We start from the raw sequence: 12,821 nt of genomic DNA, 5'->3' as shown, positions 1-12,821 counted from the left end.
GTTTTCTCGAATCAGACGTTCAATCAGCGTGGTACATCACCGTGAATGGCAAACAAGTTAACCGAGATCGTCTGCACCGCATCCATCTCGCCGATTCATCCCTCTGTACCCACTGTGGAGTGGATGACACGGATGTCCACCGGTTCCACTGTGGCACAGCGTTCGACACTTGCGCGGCGAATTTTGGCGTTCCTTACTCGACAGACACCAGCTCAGATCGACGTCCACATGCTTTTGTACCCCGATAAAACTTTCTACCCCTCCGCCAAAACTCACTCTGTGAATTGGATCTGTGGCCACACGATCCGCTATCTTTTTACTTCTGGCGACAAGTCTACGCTAGGATAATGGACTTATCTCAACGAACAACACTGCGTCCTGATACGCAACCCATGCTATAAACAATATTTTTCCAATTTCTTACGGAGCACTTTCGATGACCCACCTAGAAGCTGGAACGTCCAAGCCCTGAGAAGCTGAAAACTGTATAAACCGAACCGAAGTGAATAGATCTGCTACCCAGAACCCACGCCTACGCCATGAGAAGACTCGTTTGGACGAGCTGGCATGCTGTAGGCGGATACACTTCAGGAGCTCCTGTTAGAACTGGACTTTAACTACAAGTCGCACGACGACTTAAAAAAAAATCACTTTTCCTTATTTATTCCTCATAATTTGTTCTTAACAGAAAAAAATTTGATTTTGGCTTTGAGAAAAAAAAAGTGGTGTAGGGGTAGCGTCTTTGATTCATAATCAAAACATCTTCGGTCCCGGGGTCGATCCCCGCCACTGCCTAAATTTTGATAAATAATCAGCATTGACGGCCGAAGACTTCCGGCATAAGAAGTCAGCCTCATTCTGCCAACGGCCTTGTCAAAGAGGGCGTAGGAGCGGGTAGAGGTTCAGGGCACTCTCTTGTCCTAGGGGTGGGAAATTCCCCCTAAAGGCGGAAGAATCAGCAATGATCAACGACATGAGGATGCAGAAGGCAATGGAATCCATTGCATTAAAGACACGTAACGTGTATCCACAGGACATGTGGCCTGTAATTGAAGAAGTGTCATGATGATCTCTCCATTGGCAAAAGATTCCGGAATAGTCCCCCATTCGAATCTCCCGGAGGGGACTGCCAAGGGGGAGGTTACCATGAGAAAAAGATTGAATAATCAACGAAAGGATAACGTTCTACGAGTCGGGGCGTGGAATGTCAGAAGCTTGAACGTGGTAGGGAAACTAGAAAATCTGGAAGGGGAAATACAAAGGCTCAATCTAGATATAGTAGGGGTCAGTGAAGTGAAGTGGAAGGAAGACAAGGATTTCTGGTCAGATGAGTATCGGGTAATATCACCAGCAGCAGGAAATGGTATACCAGGTGTAGGATTCGTTATGAATAGGAAGGTAGGGCAGAGGGTGTGTTACTGTGAACAGTTCAGTGACCGGGTTGTTCTAATCAGAATTGACAGCAGACCAACACCGACAACGATAGTTCAGGTATATATGCCGACGTCGCAAGCTGAAGATGAACAGATAGAGGAAGTGTATGAGGATATTGAAAGGGTAATGCAGTATGTAAAGGGCGACGAAAATCTAATAGTCATGGGCGACTGGAATGCAGTTTAAGCGAAGGAGTAGAAGAAAAGGTTACAGGAGAATATGGGCTTGGAACAAGGAATGAAAGAGGAGAAAGACTAATTGAGTTCTGTAACAAGTTTCAGCTAGTAATAGCGAATACCCTGTTCAAGAATCACAAGAGGAGGAGGTATACTTGGAAAAGGCTGGAAGAGACGGGAAGATTTAAATTAGATTACATCATGGTCAGACAGAGATTCCGAAATCAGATACTGGATTGTAAGGCGTACCCAGGAGCAGATATAGAATCAGATCACAATATAGATCTGGATTGTAAGGCGTACCCAGGAGCAGATATAGACTCAGATCACAATATAGTAGTGATGAAGAGTAGGCTGAAGTTCAAGACATTAGTCAGGAAGAATCAATACGCAAAGAAGTGGGATACGGAAGTACTAAGGAATGACGAGATACGTTTGAAGTTCTCTAACGCTATAGATACAGCAATAAGGAATATCGCAGTAGGCAGTACAGTTGAAGAGGAATGGACATCTCTAAAAACGGCCATCACAGAAGTTGGGAAGGAAAACATAGGTACAAAGAAGGTAGCTGCGAAGAAACCGTGGGTAACAGAAGAAATACTTCAGTTGATTGAAGAAAGGAGGGAGTACAAACATGTTCCGGGAAAATCAGGAATACAGAAATACAAGTCGCTGAGGAATGAAATAAATAGGAAGTGCAGGGAAGCTAAGACGAAATTGCTGCAGGAAAAATGTGAAGACATCGAAAAAGATATGATTGTCGGAAGGACAGACTCAGCATACAGGAAAGTCAAAACAACCTTTGGTGACATTAAAAGCAACGGTTGTAACATTAAGAGTGCAACGGGAATTCCACTGTTAGCAGAGGAGAGAGCAGATAGGTGGAAAGAATACATTGAAAGCCTCTATGAGGGTGAAGATTTGTCTGATGTGATAGAAGAAGAAACAGGAGTCCATTTAAAAGACATAGGGGATCCAGTATTAGAATCGGAATTTAAAAGAGCTTTGGAGGACTTACGGTCAAATAAGGCAGAAGGGATAGATAACATTCCATCAGAATTTCTAAAATCATTGGGGGAAGTGGTAACAAAACGACTATTCACGTTTGCGTGTAGAATATATGAGTCTGGCGACATACCATCTAACTTTAGGAAAAGCATCATCCACACAATTCCGAAGACGGCAAGAGCTGACAAGTGCGAGAATTATCGCACAATCAGCTTAACAGCTCATGCATCGAAGCTGCTTACAAGAATAATATACAGAAGAATGGAAAAGAAAATTGAGAATGCGCTAGGTGACGATCAGTTTGGCTTTAGGAAAAGTAAAGGGACAAGAGAGGCAATTCTGACGTTACGGCTAATAATGGAAGCAAGGTTAAAGAAAAATCAAGACACGTTCATAGGGTTTGTCGACCTGGAAAAAGCGTTCGACAATATAAAATGGTGCAAGCTGTTCGAGATGCTGAAAAAAGTAGGGGTAAGCTATAGGGAGAGACGGGTCATATACAATATGTACAACAACCAAGAGGGAATAATAAGAGGGGACGATCAAGAACGAAGTGCTCGTATTAAGAAGGGTGTAAGACAAGGCTGTAGCCTTTCGCCCCTACTCTTCAATCTGTACATCGAGGAAGCAATGATGGAAATTAAAGAAAGGTTCTGGAGTGGAATTAAAATACAAGGTGAGAGGATATCAATGATACGATTCGCTGATGACATTGCTATCCTGAGTGAAAGTGAAGAAGAATTAAATGATCTGCTGAACGGAATGAACAGTCTAATGAGTACACAGTATGGTTTGAGAGTAAATCGGAGAAAGACGAAGGTAATGAGAAGTGGTAGAAATGAGAACAGCGAGAAACTTAACATCGGGATTGATGGTCACGAAGTCAATGAAGTTAAGGAATTCTGCTACCTAGGCAGTAAAATAACCAATGACGGACGGAGCAAGGAGGACATCAAAAGCAGACTCGCTATGGCAAAAAAAGCATTTCTGGCCAAGAGAAGTCTACTAATATCAAACGCCGGCCTTAATTTGAGGAAGAAATTTCTGAGGATGTACGTCTGGAGTACAGCATTGTTTGGTAGTGAAACATGGTCAGTGGGAAAACCGGAACAGAAGAGAATCGAAGCATTTGAGATGTGGTGCTATAGACGAATGTTGAAAATTAGGTGAACCGATAAGGTAAGGAATGAGGAGGTTCTACGCAGAATCGGAGAGGAAAGGAATATGTGGAAAACACTGATAAGGAGAAGGGACAGGATGATAGGACATCTGCTAAGACATGAGGGAATGACTTCCATGGTACTAGAGGGAGCTGTAGAGGGCAAAAACTGTCGAGGAAGACAGAGATTGGAATACGTCAAGCAAATAATTGAGGACGTGGGTTGCAAGTACTACTCTGAGATGAAGAGGTTAGCACAGGAAAGGAATTCGTGGCGGGCCGCATCAAACCAGTCAGTAGACTGATGAAAAAAAAAAAAAAAAAAAAAAAAATGTAATCAACTGAATGAAAAATATTTTTTTCACGCAATGTTGACATTCTTCCATTGAAATTTCTCGCAAGATTATAGTAAAACTCAAGGTCAGAGTGTCATTTATGTGGCACGTGGAAATGAACTGGATAATATGCTTGCATGTGAAGACGTCGGGCTAAGCGTTGTCCTGAACCATCGAGGAGGTAAAATAACAAAAAAAAGGTAATGTTTACTATCTGATGGATGTCGATGACAAATTCTAAGGAAAATAGCGGTAAGCTGCAGGGAGAGATGGGTAATATACAATATTTACAAGAAACAAGAGGGACTAATAAGACTGGAAGACCAAGAAAAAGAGCTCAGATTATCAAGGGTGTAAGACAGGGATGTCGTCTTTCGCTCCTACTGTTCAGTCTATACATGGAGGAAGCAACGACGGATCTAAAAGAAGGGTCAAGAGAGAATTTAAAATTCAAAGTGAAAGAATGTCAAGACAAGACTCGTTGATGACATTGCTATCCTGAGTGAGAGTGAAGAAGAATTACGGTACTTGCTGAATGGAATGAAAAGTCTAATGAGTAAAAATTGCAGATCGAGAGTAAATCGAAGAAAGACGAAAATAATAAGAAGTAGCAGAAATGAGAACAGTGAGAAACTTAGTCTAACATCAGAATTGGCGATGACAAAGTATTTGAAGTGAAGGAATTCTGCTACCTTGGCAGCAAAATAACCCGTGGAGGACGGACCAAGGATGACACAGGACCAAGGAGAACACAAAAAAAGCAGACTAGCACTGGCAAAAAGGCATTCCTGGCTAAGATAGGTCTACTAGTACCAAACGTAGGTCTGAATTTGAGGAGGAAATTGCTGGGAAAGTACGTTTGGAGCATGGCATTGCACGGTAGTTAAAGAATGGTCGTGGGAAAACCGGAACAGAAGAGAATCGAACCGTTTGAGACGTAGTGCTACAGAAGAATGTTGAAAATTAAGTGGACCGATCAGGTAAGGAATGAGGAGATTCTCCGGAGAATCTGACAGTAAAGGAGTGTATGGAAAACACTGACAAGAAGAAGGGACAGGATGACAGGACATCTGATAAGACGCCACGGACAAAACTTCCATAGTAGTAGAGGGAGCTGTAGGTGGTAAAAACTGTAGAAGAAAGAGAGTGGAATAGATCCAATAAATGAGGACATACGGAGCAATAAGTGCTACTCTGAAATGAACAGGTTGGCATAAGCTGGCACAGGAAAGGGATTCGTGGCGGGCCGCATCAAACCAGTCAGAATACTGATAACTCAAAAAAATTGTCGAAGTCAGCTGACGGATCAGCAGACTGCCTGGACCGCGATGTGAGGGAAATCTGGCGTGGTGTCATCGCAGGAACCGCACAGCTGTCAGGTATTCAAAACACAGAGAACCTAAAACCGAGTGAGCAGAACGAGACTTGAACCACACTCCTCTAAAATATAAATTCAGGATCCTCAACAGTGCTGCCTTAAGTAATGCGACAGAACTCAGTATGCTAAGTACTTCTCTTGTACTTGCTTTAGGTGTTTCGTTATGACGTCAAAATACTGTGTCTAGTTACTAACAACACGTCCGACAAGTGGTGTGTGTAGTTATTAACGGCACAGACAAGTGGTCCGTATGTCTGAAGATAAAATTATTCGATCACATTTTAATGGAATAAATATACTAGGGACATTTCAAAAAATGATACACGCACCATTTTTTTCTTTCACGTTTATTTTTTATATCTCTTTAGGATCCTACAATCTAGTCTCCCGTCTTCTCTACGACCGCATCTTTATTATTCCATCCAGCACAGCACTTACGTTCATCTGTCGAATGGCTTGGTTGACGGTGGTAGAAAGCTCTTCCAGAGAGAGATAGGCGTCCACTCACAGGCTTTCTCAACTTCGGGAACAAGTCGAAGTCTGGTGGACTCAGGTCTGGGGTGTAGGGAGGATGCGGCAACGTTTGACATCCCTATTCGCGTAGTTTTTAGGTGACAAATTGGCGATATGCGCGCGAATATTGTCGTGGAGAACGAATGGCCGAGGTTCGAGCACCTGAGTTCAGGTTATGGTTCAAATGCCTCTGAGCACTATGGGACTTAACATCTGAGGTCATCAGTCCCCTAGAACTTAGAACTACTGAAACCTAACTAACCTAAGGACATCACAGACATCCATGCCCGAGGCAGGATTCAAACCTGCGACCGTTGCGGTCACGCGGTTCCGGACTGAAGCGCCTATAACCGCACGGTCACATCGGCCGGCGAGATCAGGTTTTCTGAACTTATCTGCGCGGGTTTTGCTTGAAGTTACGATAATGCACTACTGTGACACTTGTTCCAGATGGGATTCTATTTGTCATGATAACTCCTTGGTGATCATAGCAAAAATCATCCTTTGCTTGTGCTCTGATTGAGCGCGCCGATTTTTTTTTTTTTTAACAAGAATCTGAAGCTTTCCACTCATTGGACTGTGATTTCAACTACGGTTCAAAGTATCTAATCCTCGTTTCATCAATAGCGACAATTCGACACACGAATCCTTGACCTTCAAGGCCGAATCGTTGCTTCAGCAATATTGCAATGTCCAGGCGTTTCTACATCTCTTCAGCACTCAAACAGTGTGGGACCTATCTCCCAGAAATTTTCACTTTATCAAATCATGCGTCAGATTACGGCATAGTGGCGTTGTGGGAATTCCTGTGGCTTCCGAAAGTTCCTCACAAGTCGCACTGCGATCTTATTCAAGAGGATCTGCCAAAAGTTACACACTTCGTTTATCTGCTGACGTTTTTGGCCCCCTGGTCTCGGATTATCGCCTACGCTCATACGAGCACCACGAATACGATTAACCGAACGTGAAACAGCACTGCAGTCCACTGTAAACTCACCACAAACTTCACTTACCGCACTATGGATTTCTATCGGGTTTTTGCTGCGTGAAGTTTCAGTGTTGATATACGACCTCTGGCATTCAACAGTCACAGTAGCCGAGACCCCTGCAGGTCTATTTCTACCTCTCGCCAATTTTATGTCAGAGTACACAGCGAAAAACCGAATTCACGATCACCTTCCTTAAGCTTGCATCTACATCAGACGTAATTGTCATTGTTGTTGCATCGAACAATCCACAGTAATACTAATCTATGCATTATTTATGAAATGTTCCTCGCTGACAATGAGGGAATTGCGAGTTTTTGGTATCCTGAGGTAACTATCACAGTTAGCAGCGAGGCAGGAGCAAAGCGCAGATTACAAGGCCGACAACTAACTGCATCGCAGGAGGTCACAGTCGCACGCAGTAAGACTGTGATACAATATTCATGATTTCACCTACGTGCGTTTTATTTGGCAACGAAGACAATAATTAACAGCAATTTGCATGTTTCATTATGTGTGGGAGCGGTGGTCGGCGTAGTAATGGTCTGCCGTTTCGTACGTTGTCGTTAACGAAGTAATATTCACTTTGCGCATGCCCCGATTACAGCGATAAGAAAACTGACAGTTATGTATATCATCTATTTGAAAATGCAGAACAAAATGGAAGTAAATAGTATTACCGATTGTGAACCAGTAGCTGCGGTGAAAGAAATCTTGGTTAGATTTCTGCTGTAATTGTACTGAAATTGTTACACTGTCTGATCTGCGAAATAAATCAACCTCGCAAAAGAGTGAGCTTGACAAACACTTTTTGTTGCATATGCTATTGAATTATAATACTTATTTTTTCAGAGTGTAAATTTTTCAGTTATGTTGTGACTGAGGTGCTGTCTTTCTCTGTCGACTGCGCAGTGGTATTTAACGGTGAACCGTTAGGATAGAGACGTAAATTATTGCATATAGAGCAGTAACGGCTGTCGTATGCAGGATCTGTACTGAATTTTATATATTCGTGATTACACTTGAGCCTCCACCAGAATTTATATAATAATCGTAACTGTACGTTTATTTTCCTGTCAGATCTGGTCAACATGTGGTCATTAAAAGCAATTTCCGTTGTTTGAATCATACATACGTCTACTTTGCGTGCATTAGTTATTCGACAAGTTCCCAGAAAAGAGACGCAATGTAACAGAAGTCTAGAACTGGTCTCTGGGCTGCGTACATTTCCGCCGTCTTCCAGGGTTGTCGCAGAGTTTCCGTACAGTCCGAAAGAACATACACCACGTGAAATTCTCAGCTGTGATACACATTACGTAAATTGAAGGTGGAGGGGGGAAAAGGAAGGAAAGGGAAGGAATTATTGATGTTAGCCGCAGGGGAATCAGTGGCGACGAGTGAAAGTGTTGAAACGTCCCCTTTGAACAATTATGCAAGACTGTGCTTAAACTGACACACAATATTTTTTGGCGCAACGCAATCTGACTTTCAAAAATCCCTACAAAAGAATGACCCTGACTAACATTAACCTATACCTTTCACAAATCACTTACCTCACAAAAATCTTCGTTACTCAAGCTACAGCAATACAGCGAGCGCCACAACTGCCAGCTAAATAAAAGATTCAAACTACTGAAGGCACTATCTACTGATATGCATAGTTAGCAAATGAAAGATTTTAATAGAGAACAAACAATGTATTTACCTTAATAGTCATAATATATATTGCAGTTCATGACATCCAGTCTTACAAATTTCAAAACTCCACCATATCTCTCCTCACATCCACCACTGCTGGCGGCTCACCTCCAACTGCGAACGCTACGCGCTGTTCGCATCCAGCTGCCCAACACTACAATGGCAGACAACAATGCGAACTAGCCGCAGACTGCACACAGCACAGCCAGTGATTTTCATACAGAGCGCTACATAACGTTGCCAATAAGAAAACATAAACAGCCTACTTACATAGCCCCTATGCTCCCCACAAAAAATTTTACAAATTGTTTTGGGCAGTGGCCAATAATGATTTGATAAAATTTTTCATAATTACAATGACAAAAATATCAAATGCACACACTTGTTGATATAATGTTGGTTAAAAGCTAAAATTTTCTCGCAGTCCATAAAGACAGTCCTGATCATCCATCACAGTAAAATTGCAGTGTTTTTCTGAAAGTCTGAGCAGTAAAAGAAAATGCACACAGAAGTAGTGGATTTCCATGCAGTCTTGAAGAAGTAGTGTTGTCCATCCAACGGAAAGACAGTGCTGACTCTCGACATGCAGACAAGTAATGGGTCACAACAGAGCAAACCCACAGCAGAGTCATTCGAAGTTTTGAAGAATATTGGTAGGCAGGTCATCACAGAGTAGACCCACTGTAGTCCTGGTAGAGATTACGGTATTGGTGGGCACCAGAGGTGCAGACCCACTGTAGTCCTTGTAAAGATGGCCAGCAGCCATCTGTTGTGACTGTGCAGGTGCACAATCACCATTGAAGAGTCTTGCGGATAATATAGCAAGTCCATAACCACCACTTGCGCACTCACAAAGTGTTTGGAATTGTCCTTAGAACCAGCAATGCTGTTATCCAGTCCCTTGCTGAATTATTAACACACATGCAAACACTAACAGTCCCTACTTCTCACATATTGTCCATATACTACGACTAACAGAAACGTGTGCAGTGAAATGGATCTTACAAGTTAATAATATGATGAACTGGTGTCAATTACAATTTTATAACATACGAATGCTATTACAAAGGTACAAAATGCATCATTAAAGAACATAACAATACAGATAACATTTGTAGTAATACAGGATTTACAAAAGAATAGAAATAAACATAAACATCAGTGTTACAGGAATTATGACATAAGTACATACATAAAAGATCAGAATAACTTTCGAAACATCAACTTCACACATGAGCATTAAAACAGAACAGAATAAGTAATGTCTAAACATCTTTACAAAGAAAATAACATATTATCAGAAAAATTCTACAACATAACTCTTATTAGCTAATCACATTAAGACAGGAAAAACACAAATTCACATAGTGTAATAACACAAAAATACAGGACAGGGTTTGTTTTCAGTGTGTCATTTGGTACTGCAGTCCACCCCAAAACTTCATTCCATATATCTTTCCTCTTATTTCAACATTTGTTTCCACCAAAATTTATATGTTCACAAATTTCTTACCTCATTATTTATTTTCCATTATCTTACCTCATCATTTATTTCCAAGAAAATCCTACCTAAACCTATTTTCCCTAAACCCTACTTTTTTGTTCATATCCTCTTTCAAAATACTTTTTTGGCCAAACCATTTTCTTATAGCTTCTCAATGCATTTCTTCCAGTTCATCATAGTTAGTTTCTTATATAGCCTACCCCCTCTTAAGCTAACTTAAATCTACTGAGCTCAGATATATATACCAAGGGATGAGGCAATGCAGCAGCACATAACAAATTAATGCAAACAGTAAGTACAAAAAAATGCAAATTGGCAAAGCAAGCAGCAGTAAATCTAAATTAGCAGAGAAATTGCAATATTACAACTAATATGTGCCAATGTGCAGCAACAAGAAAAATAAATCAGTAGTAAAACTAGCTTAACAGAGTAATACAAAGTGAAATTTAGTAGCACTATGCCTGGCAAACAGCAGCAGCAAATGCAATAACTTATATCTAAACATGACATAGCTCAAGCAGAAAAAAATATTACACTACAAACAACAATGCAGATAAGGGAAATGTCTATTCACATCTTAATGTCTATGTAATTAAAGTGGTGCACCACAACAACTTATTCTAAAACAAAAATATCATCATGTACTTGAAAAGAAAATTATGTATGCAGTTACTGTTACTAGTCCTTTCTAATTTTTCTTTCTAGCCAAGTGCTCCTTTTTTGAAGCATGTGGATCATAAAATTATTGTTTAACAGATCTGTTGGCAGAAAGTTTTCACATTAGCAAATGGATTTAATTTTATTTTATAAAACCAATGTTGTAACACAGCTGGAAACAAGATATCAAATGAAATAAGCAACTATCTAAAGTGAAGCATAAAAATATCATTCAATAGTCATGTGGCATTTCATAAGTTAGTAGAAATTCTCGCAACTCTCGTAGAAAGACACTTGTCATAATCAGGTGTGCAGATATACGAATATTTCCCATCAATTCATAAGCATTTCAGTAAGTAGCACAAATTACGAGTAATCATATGTTTTCAAGTAATGAGCGTGTCATATTTGCGATGCTTTCTACATAGAAATGTCAATAGCGAGGATAATGGCCTCCTTTTTTCTCCAATTGTGCCTCTGAAAGGCACACACTAATGGCTTTTTTCCAGGCAACTGTCGCGCAGCTGGGTGCCCACGACACATTACAACAAAGTTACGAAACTACTGCAAAAGCAAAGAGAGCTTCACTCCAAGTTTAAACGCAGCCAAAACCTCTCAGACAAACAGAAGCTAAACGATGTCAAAGTTAGCGTAAGGAGGGCTATGTGTGAAGCGTTCAGTGAATTCAAAAGTAAAATTCTATGTACCGACTTGACCAAAAATCCTAGGAAGTTCTGGTCTTACGTTAAATCAGTAAGTGGCTTGGAAGAGCATATCCAGACACTACGGGATGATGATGGCATTGAAACAGAGGATGACACGTGTAAAGCTGAAATACTAAACACCTTTTTCCAAAGCTGTTTCATAGAGGAAGACCGCACTGCAGTTCCTTCTCTAAATCCTCGCACAAACGAAAAAATGGCTGACATCGAAATAAGTGTCCAAGGAATAGAAAAGCAACTGGAGTCACTCAACAGAGGAAAGTCCACTGGACCTGATGGGATACCAATTCGATTCTACACAGAGCACATGAAAGAACTTGCTCCCCTTCTAGCAGCCGTGTACCGCAAGTCTCTAGAGGAACGGAAAGTTCCAAATGATTGGAAAAGAGCACAGGTAGTCCCAGTCTACAAGAAGGGTCGTTGAGCAGATGCGCAAAACTATAGACCTATATCTCTGATGTCGATCTGTTGTAGAATTTTAGAACATGTTTTTTGCTCGAGTATCATGTCGTTTTTAAAAACCCAGAATCTACTATGTAGGAATCAACAAGGATTCTGGAAACAGCGATCGTGTGAGACCCAACTCGCTTCATTTGTTCATGAGACCCAGAAAATATTAGATACAGGCTCCCAGGTAGATGCTATTTTTCTTGACTTCCGGAAGGCGTTCGATACAGTTCCTCACTGTCGCCTGATAAACAAAGTAAGAGCCTACAGAATATCAGACCAGCTGTATGGCTGGATTGAAGAGTTTTTAGCAAACAGAACACAGCATGTTGTTATCAATAGAGAGACGTCTACAGACGTTAAAGTAACCTCTGGCGTGCCACAGGGGAGTGTTATGGGACCATTGCTTTTCGTGGCTTTTCGTGGATGATGCTGTAGTATACTGAGACGTTGCAGCATTAGAAAACTGTAGCCAAATGCAGGAAGATCTGCAGCAGATAGGCACTTGGTGCAGGGAGTGGCAACTGACCCTTAACATAGACAAATGTAATGTATTGCGAATACATAGAAAGAAGGATCCTTTATTGTATGATTATATGATAGTGGAACAAACACTGGTAGTAGTTACTTCTGTAAAATATCTGGGAGTATGCGTGCGGAACGATTTGAAGTGGAATGATCATATAAAATTAATTGTTCGTAAGGCGGGTACCAGGTTGAGATTTATTGGGAGAGTCCTTAGAAAATGTAGTCCATCAACAAAGGAGGTGGCTTACAAAACACTCGTTCGACCTATACTTGAGT

The sequence above is a fragment of the Schistocerca serialis genome, chromosome 4, assembly GCF_023864345.2.
Source record: "Schistocerca serialis cubense isolate TAMUIC-IGC-003099 chromosome 4, iqSchSeri2.2, whole genome shotgun sequence".
NCBI classification, from domain to species: Eukaryota; Metazoa; Arthropoda; class Insecta; order Orthoptera; family Acrididae; genus Schistocerca; species Schistocerca serialis.
The sequence above is the reverse complement of the archived record's forward strand: the minus strand, read 5'-3'. Positions refer to the sequence as shown.